Consider the following 9,023-nt stretch of genomic DNA (forward strand, 5'->3'; position numbering starts at 1 on the left):
ACAGGAAACAGAGACACGTTTCCTGTGGAGAGTGATCCCAGTACCTGTCTGGTTTGGGGGCGGAGCCTGGGGGGCGCTGCTCTCCAGGATCTCCAGCAGCCTCGGCATCTTCCGATCGGTCTTGGACGTCTGCTCCGAGTCCTGCACGGGACAGACCACATCAGCAATGATCTCGACCCAGAAACACAACTTTAACTTTGTATTATCGCCTAAATATTTAATGTAATGCAAATATTATACGTATGACGTGTTGTTTTGTGTTTTACCGTCAGGATGTGTCCGAGGAGGAGGACTCCCTCCTTCGCGACGGCCTCCAGCTGCCTCCTCCTGCTGCTCTCCCTCTGGAGCTCGGCCCTCAGCTCAGCTGACTCGGCTGTTTTCTGACGGATCTCCTCGGACTCGGAGGCCAGCAGTCGTCTGACATCACGACTGAGAGAATCACAGCCGCGATGTTTACATGCACACTCACATTCCACTGTTATTCCAAATATGAAAATACTCAGAATTTGATGACAGTAATTATTCAGAATGGAGCATTTTCTGACATGTGAAATATGCCGATAATATTCAGGTCTTCTTCTGCACAGCTGTAAAGAAAAACAACAAGTTGAAGAACAGAGTTTTTCTAAACTTGCAGGACGGTGACATGGAGGGTTGACCACAGGAGAGACATGCCTGCAGTCGGAAAAGGTTTAGGATATTTAAAAGCAAGTCACGTTTAAGAATCAGAATCAGCTTCATTGGCCACGTGTGCGTCGGCACACGAGGAATTTGACTCCGTTTTTTTCCGTTGCTCTCAACGTACAAACACAGAATATACAGAAGAACAGATATAAGCATGAACATGAACTACTATGTACACATTTAAATATAAATATACAAAAGCATATCTGTATGAACATGAAAACAACAATGACCATGAATTAGAGGTAACAGTGCAGATCAGAGTACGCACGGCTGCATGTAAACTGTAATAACAGCAAAATATGTCTTTTCATGAACCATCCAGAGTATTGAGAATACGAGTCTGATATATATTTTGTGCATCTAAGCGCAGTCAGTGTGAAGCAGCATGCAGCGGGGGTGTAGCTCAGTGGTAGAGCATTTGACTGCAGATCAAGAGGTCTCTGGTTCAATTCCGGACGCCCCCTGTCACATTTTTATTATCGCTTCATTGGCTTGAACTCAGGGTGTGAAACAGCCGGTCGGGGGTCCTGAAGGCCGCCACAGACTCAGTACATGAGATTCAAGACAAATTACAAGTGACAGATAATTCTGTTATGAATTGACAATGATGAGTATAAAAACTGGGGTGTAATACTTAGAGCGTTTTAATGTTCCTGAAAGGCACCTTACGTTACAAAGACAGTGAATCTCAGGTGGTTCGTAGGACGAGAGTAAACTTTACCTGAGAGAGTCTTTCCGGGTCAGCACGCTCTTGTGGGCGGAGCTACAGTCCTTCAGCTCCGCCTTCAGCTGCTCGCACGCCATCTTCATCTGCTGCCGCTCCTGGAGAAGGGAAGAAGTCAAAGCTTCGTGTCTTAAAGCTGCATTCTCTCTAGTGTCCACCAGGGGGCGACTCCTCTGGTTGTATAGAAGTCTATAGAAAATGACTCTACTTCTCTCTTGATTTATTACCTCAGTAAACATTGTAAACATGAGTTTATGTCTCAATCTCTAGTTTCAAGTCTTCTTCAATACAGCATGATGTTCATTTAGTACATTATGGTCCATTTAGAGTCACACAGACCATAAAGCAGGGGATGCTTTAGGGCGGGGCTACACGCTGATTGACAGGTCTCTACCAGAGACGTGTACGCCGTCTCTACGTCACTCCTCCTCAGTCCAGATATGGTCACTTCCTGTTCATCGGTTTGCGAAAACAACAACATGACGGCCGTAATTCAAGATGGCGACGATGAAATCACTGAACTCGAGGCTTCAAAAAACTGCAGTCCTAGTTTCAAGTCTATATTCTTTCTCTTATTTTTGGAGGGAAACTGAAAGAAAAGCTTCTTCTCTGACTGAGGTTTATCTTTAAGTTTCTCACATGTTCTCGCCTTCAGTTTGTTCACCTGCTGCGCGTTAGAACGAGGTTGATAAACTACATAGATTAGCAGAATGTACTATGATGTCTGAACTTTTTGCATGAGCTATTCTCTCACAAACACAGAGGCGGAGTTCTCCAGCCTGTCAGTGACGCTGCCGTCAGAATGTGGGGGTGTAGCTCAGTGGTAGAGGTATTCAAGAGGTCTCCAGTTCAAATCTGGATGCCCCCCTCGAGTCTAAATGTCTAGCTGTCCTCTTACCTTCCTGCAGGTGGACTTCTCCATGTTCACCCTCGTCAGATCCTTCGTCAGCTGGTCCCTCTCAACGCAGAGATCCCTGTCTTTGTCTCGCAGGGCGTCTCTCTCCACCAGCAGAGCCTCGTTCTCCTTCTGCAGGAAAGAAAGCTGCTCCAGCCACTCACCGTGAGCGTCTCTCTCCTTCCTGAGAATCCACTTCTTCTTCTCCGCAAAAAACCTGTTTGTTGGGTGGTGAAGAAGAAGAAGGAGAAGAAGAAGAAGAAGAAGAAGAAGAAGAAGAAGAAGAAGAAGAAGAAGAAGAAGAAGAAGAAGAAGAAGAAGATCAGCATGGAGACGTTTCCCTGCGGATTTAAACACTAACTCTGTCCTGGACTTTTACTTTTACCTCTCCAACTCGTCTTTGTTCTTCTGGCTATCAACGCTGGCTTTGAGCTTCTCGTTCTGACTGACCAGCAGCTTCGTCTGGGCCTCCGTGTCCGACTGCTGCTGCATCACCAGGCTCAGCTGCTCCTCCAGCTCCTGCTGCTTGCGGGATTTTGCCGCTGAGGGGAAGAAGTAAATAAGGAGACGCTTCCCTGTGTCCGGCTTGAGGTGTTGCATCCGACAATCTGACATTCACAACTTCACGCAGCAATATCAAGCATTAACCTTTGACATCAGAATCGAGTCTGAGTCAGGCGGCAACCTCGGGTTCCGCTGATTGAAGACGATGCTTCATGTGTTAAAGCTGCATTCTCTCTAGTGTCCACCAGGGGGCGACTCCTCTGGTTGTATAGAAGTCTATAGAAAATGACTCTACTTCTCTCTTGATTTATTCCCTCAGTAAACATTGTGAACATGAGTTTATGTCTCAATCTCTAGTTTCAAGTCTTCTTCAATACAGCATGATGTTCATTTAGTACATTATGGTCCATTTAGAGTCAGATAGACCGTCGCTGCAGATTGAAGCAGCTCTTAAAAGGTAACGAAGAAGAAGATTAAAATAACAATGGAAACACTTTTTCCATCGTCTCACCCAGCATCTCGCTCTCCGAGTTAAGTGCATCCAACCGCTGCTGCAGCTCCTCCATCTTCTGGCTGTGCTGCAGCTCCAGGGCCTCTTTGACCAGTCTGTTCGCCTCCGGCTGACTCTTCAGCTGCTCCGTCAGCTCCTCCACCTTCTTCTCTTTTGCAACCACTAAGCCTTTCAGGTTCTTGGTGGTGTTTTTCTTGTCCTTCTCCAGCGAGTCGTACAGAGAGGTCAGGTTCTGTTTCTCCAGCTCGTCGTATTTCAGATTACATCTGCAGGTTGAAGGTTATTATATGTGTGTGTGTGAGCATCTACTGAGGTTTGTCTTGTTTAAAATAAAAAAGACTGCACTAAGCTGGAGAGAGCTCACAAAAAAAAGTATTTTATTTTGTAAAACAAGATTAACTGATCCACCACACATACTGTTTTTTTATATATATTTAAAAAATATATATATTTCAAACACATCTGCAAAAGAAGTGCTGTTGCTCAAAAATACATACAAACAATAGACTAACTTAAAAACTCAAATCGTGTTTGAGAGCTGTAACATTACTATTTATAAAATATTCAATAATATTCATTGTTTCAGTCATGTTTGAAGCAAACTTTGCAGGTTCCAGCTTCTCCAATGTGAAGATCTGCTGATTTTATTTGTCATGTATGACAGTAAATGTAATGTTTTTGGATGTTTGCACTGAACTAGAATACAACTTCTGAGTCTGGGAAGTTTTAATGCGCATTTTTTCACTATTTTCTGATATTTTATAGAAAAAACTATTCGCTAATTTTCAGCCGAGCTGTCACTTTAAATTAATTCTGTGTTTTAGCTAACGTTAGTTGGCTATATGTCCAATCAGTTAAACAGTTTTATCACAATTACATTTTTTATTATTAATTATTTTAACAGCAGATTTAACATGGTGGCAGTGACACTGATTTAGATTGTCGTCAGTCACAGTTAGCATTTTATTTGGCACAAATAAGGGGAACAAACTGGTGCTAATGCTAACAGAGCTAACGTCGATTTAGCTAATGTTAGCTAAAGAGCTATACGACAGTTCTCTTTTTTATCAGTTGGTTACATTCACTAAGTTCAAAAGATAAAACTAGAGCATATATCTAAGTTACATCTATGTGTCATTCTTTGTTTTCATAAAATATTTAGGATTCATTTCCCCCCCAAGAGAAGCAGGTCTGTCGTGTAACATTAGCTAAAGTTAGCCAACGTTAGCTAACGTTAACTGACATTAACTGACATTAGCTCAGTCTTACCTCTCCAACTGCTCCTCCAGATATTGAATTTGTCTCAAATATAACAACCTCTCTTTGTCCGTAGAACCGATCATGTCCTCCATGTTTATGTGTTTCTCTTTTTCTGTATATTTTCCCGTTTTTTGTGTACCTCTGCTTTTCAAAATGCTTTTTTAAGGCAAATAACCTCAACCTGTTGCAACGGAATAACGGAATAACGGAATGCTGCATTCAGGGTCTGCTCAGAAAGTTCTGCTCTATTCAAAACAAACTGTCATTAATAGGATTTACAAGAGAAAACAAAACAATTAAAACATGGTTTTGTGAATTTCTAAAACTGAAATATACAATATAATAATATATCATATATATATATATTTAATATCCAAATTTTTACAGATTTATTGCAGTTGTTGCTTGCGAATGCTGCCTTCAGGGACTGCTTGGAAAGTCCTTCCCTTTGCTAAAATAAAGAAAGCGATTAGAATTATAATGTATTACACCAGCCATATAATGACAATGTAAATTAAACTCAATGAAATGCTGGTGAAGGACTTCAGAACAGAGGAATACAAAATGTAGGGAACATTCCAGTCTGTGTTATATTGTTGTTTCATTATGTTGAAAATTACTGATTATACATTTTATGGTTTTGATTGTTCTTAAAAGATTACCTGATTGACATTATTAATTCATTGTGTATGTGTGTGTGTGTGTGTGTGTGTGTTTGTGGGCGTATATTACTCATGTTGTGGAGATATAAATCTGTTTACACACTCACATTGTGGAGACTCGCCTTCTTATTGGGGACAAAATGCACGTCCCAACAGGTAACTCATTTCATTTTAGAGTATTGGTTTAAGGTTAGGGTAAGTCTCAAGGAAATGAATGTAAGTCAATAGAATGTAATAAATGTAATAAAGTGATGGAAGCATGACGTGTGTGTGTGTTTTTGTCCATGTTGTTGCAGCTCCCCATCATCACCAGCAGAGGTCAGTAAAAGCATGCTTTGTTTTGCTTTGTGGAGACACTCTGAGGTGTGTGCGAGACAGACGGTGACAGCTGGAGAAACTCTCTCACCTCCACCTGGAAGGCAAAAGAAAGAGGACGAGGTCAACTAATCGGACTGTTTTTCTAAAATACCAGCTACCAACTACCAACTGTATACCAACTACAGGAAGTTTGAAGTGATTTTATGCAACTACTCTGAGACAGCTGTAAATCATTTACATCAGGAGATGTCGAAAGAAACACCTGTACAAGGTCACTAAATATTCTCACCTGACCTCTGCAGACATACCTCATAATCACAAATATACAGTAGACTGTAGCCTATAGTATTACAGTAGTTTTACAGTATATTTAATATATTTAATAATTAGTATTTTAATAGTATTATTTTATATATTTGTTCTTTTTAGAAGAAGAAGCTTTGTAAAATATTTAAATAATATAAAATATTTATTTTTCTAATTATATAACCCTTAAACATATGAAGAATAATAACAAAACATCAGTCCGAGTGATCAAATATTTGCTGTACAGTAGTTAGCGAGCTAGGTTGTTAATTCTGCTACGTACCACCATGTAATTAGCAAGCTAGCTAGGTAACTAGCCAGCTGTACGCTGTGAAGAGTGTGTGGATGAAGTATTAAGTTGTTAAATTGTACTCATTTACTCTGACTCTCTGTGTTTAACATTACTACTCTGACTCTGTGTTTAACGTTACTACTCTGACTCTGTGTTTAACGTTACTACTCTGACTCTCTGTGTTTAACATTAGTACTCTGACTCTCTGTGTTTAACGTTACTACTCTGACTCTGTGTTTAACGTTACTACTCTGACTCTGTGTTTAACGTTACTTCTCTGACTCTCTGTGTTTAACGTTACTACTCTGACTCTCTGTGTTTAACGTTACTACTCTGACTCTGTGTTTAACATTACTTCTCTGACTCTCTGTGTTTAACGTTACTACTCTGACTCTCTGTGTTTGACATTACTACTCTGACTCTGTGTTTAACATTACTTCTCTGACTCTCTGTGTTTAACGTTACTACTCTGACTCTGTGTTTAACGTTACTTATCTGACTCTCTGTGTTTAACGTTACTACTCTGACTCTGTGTTTAACATTACTACTCTGACTCTGTGTTTAACGTTACTTCTCTGACTCTCTGTGTTTAACGTTACTACTCTGACTCTCTGTGTTTAACGTTACTACTCTGACTCTGTGTTTAACATTACTTCTCTGACTCTCTGTGTTTAACGTTACTACTCTGACTGTCTGTGTTTAACGTTACTACTCTGACTCTGTTTTTAACATTACTTCTCTGACTCTCTGTGTTTAACGTTACTACTCTGACTCTCTGTGTTTAACGTTACTACTCTGACTCTGTGTTTAACGTTACTTCTCTGACTCTCTGTGTTTAACGTTACTACTCTGACTCTCTGTGTTTAACGTTACTACTCTGACTCTGTTTTTAACATTACTTCTCTGACTCTCTGTGTTTAACGTTACTACTCTGACTCTCTGTGTTTAACGTTACTACTCTGACTCTGTGTTTAACGTTACTTCTCTGACTCTCTGTGTTTAACGTTACTACTCTGACTCTGTGTTTAAAGTTACTACTCTGACTCTGTGTTTAACGTTACTTCTCTGACTCTCTGTGTTTAACGTTACTACTCTGACTCTCTGTGTTTAACGTTACTACTCTGACTCTGTGTTTAACGTTACTTCTCTGACTCTCTGTGTTTAACATTACTACTCTGACTCTCTGTGTTTAACGTTACTACTCTGACTCTCTGTGTTTAACATTACTACTCCACTGCTCGTTTTAGTAATTATTGCAAAACCTCACCTCAGTGAGTCTGCGACATGCTGTGAATCTGTTTATACAGAAGTTAGCCCGCTACAACAGTCAAAATGGAAACGGTACACGTAAAGATGGCAGCTGCTCAGACAATCCCGCTATGTCAAAATGAATGTGAATGTCCGCTCTACTCCTGCTCTATTTCTATGACCTAAAAGCTTTCCAGAGCCTAAAAACCATAAAAGCTACTTAGTGTGCTTCTTTTGATTGATCAGCGGACCAATCTCCATGAGGGAATAACGCATGATATGGTTGAAAGCTCCAGAAAGGTTAGTAAGCAGACTTTGAGTTGGGATTGTTTGGTTTTTTCGTAAATGTTTTCCTTTCTTATATCTCAAAGTGAAAACTAAACTTGTGGAAGGAAACTTGGTTGAATTTGTTTAAAAAAAAAAGTACAACAAAGCCATTATAACATCACAAAAACTTTTAAATAAATGGTGTGAGATTTCTGGAGCAGCTGCAGGTTTTTTTATCTTATCGTCTCCGATGAAAAATATTTCAACATGCTGCCGACAAACGTTTTTATCACAGAAAGTGCAGCAAATTGATTTGTTTGCTGACATGATTCCACGACAGAGGATGCTGAGGCCTGTTATCCTCAAAGGCAAAACCAAGATCAGCTGCTGCAGCAGACCGTTCTGTCTCTGTTTTGATCTCCCCTTCTCTCCGCCGTCGCCCCTTTTGACCCTTTTTGTTGTGGCGAGGCCGGCAAGAGGTCACCTGGGGTCACGCCAGAAGGAGAGAACGAGGGTTAAAGCCCCCAAACTTCACTAATAACCCCCACTGTGCCCCCCACCCTCCCTCTTTCATAGCTTCTCTCTCCACACACCAGAGCTGGAGGCTGCTTCCATCCACGCGTCTGGTTTGCATTAAAATGGACACATGTGGTCTTTGTTTTGAGACGTGCGGCCGACACGATCCCATAACCGGCCGTATGAAAAATGGATTTCTCAGGCAGCGGATTAAGGCTAAACTTTGTTCAGGGTTTCACTTTAAACAGGAGGTATCGTAATGACAGGAAGACGCATGGTTTGACTCCAGCCCTTCATTACGAGCACGAGTATCGCTGCGATGTGGAGCGGATAACGTATGTTAGATGTTTCAGCTCTAACTTATACATATCACATGTTTTATGGCTGGATGTTGCCGTAAAAAGTAAGACGGCTAAGATTTACACTCCAGGCTCTCACACAACGGCTCAGTGTTTAGTTCAGGGTCACATGGCAGTTGATGGACACCGTGGCTGTGGCAGAGGCTCCAGAAGGTTGGAGAAACATGTGCCATCTATTGTGGCCTTAGATCAAAATGGATTTATTGAAGGAAGACAGGGCTCTCACAATATTCGTAGACTGATGAACATTACACATGAAAGAAATACCGGATGTGGCTGTGATAGGACTTGATGCGGAAAAGGCCTTTGATAGGGTCGAGCATCAATATCTATTTGAAGTGCTTAACCGTTTTGGAATAGGCAACTACTTCCTTAGTTGGATCAAACTCTAATATCATGACTCAAGTGCTTCAGTAATGACCAACTATATGGCATCAAAACAGCTTTCTCTTTGTAGGGGTACAAGACAAGGGT

Source organism: Melanostigma gelatinosum (assembly GCF_949748355.1).
Source record: "Melanostigma gelatinosum genome assembly, chromosome: 6".
Classification (NCBI taxonomy): domain Eukaryota; kingdom Metazoa; phylum Chordata; class Actinopteri; order Perciformes; family Zoarcidae; genus Melanostigma; species Melanostigma gelatinosum.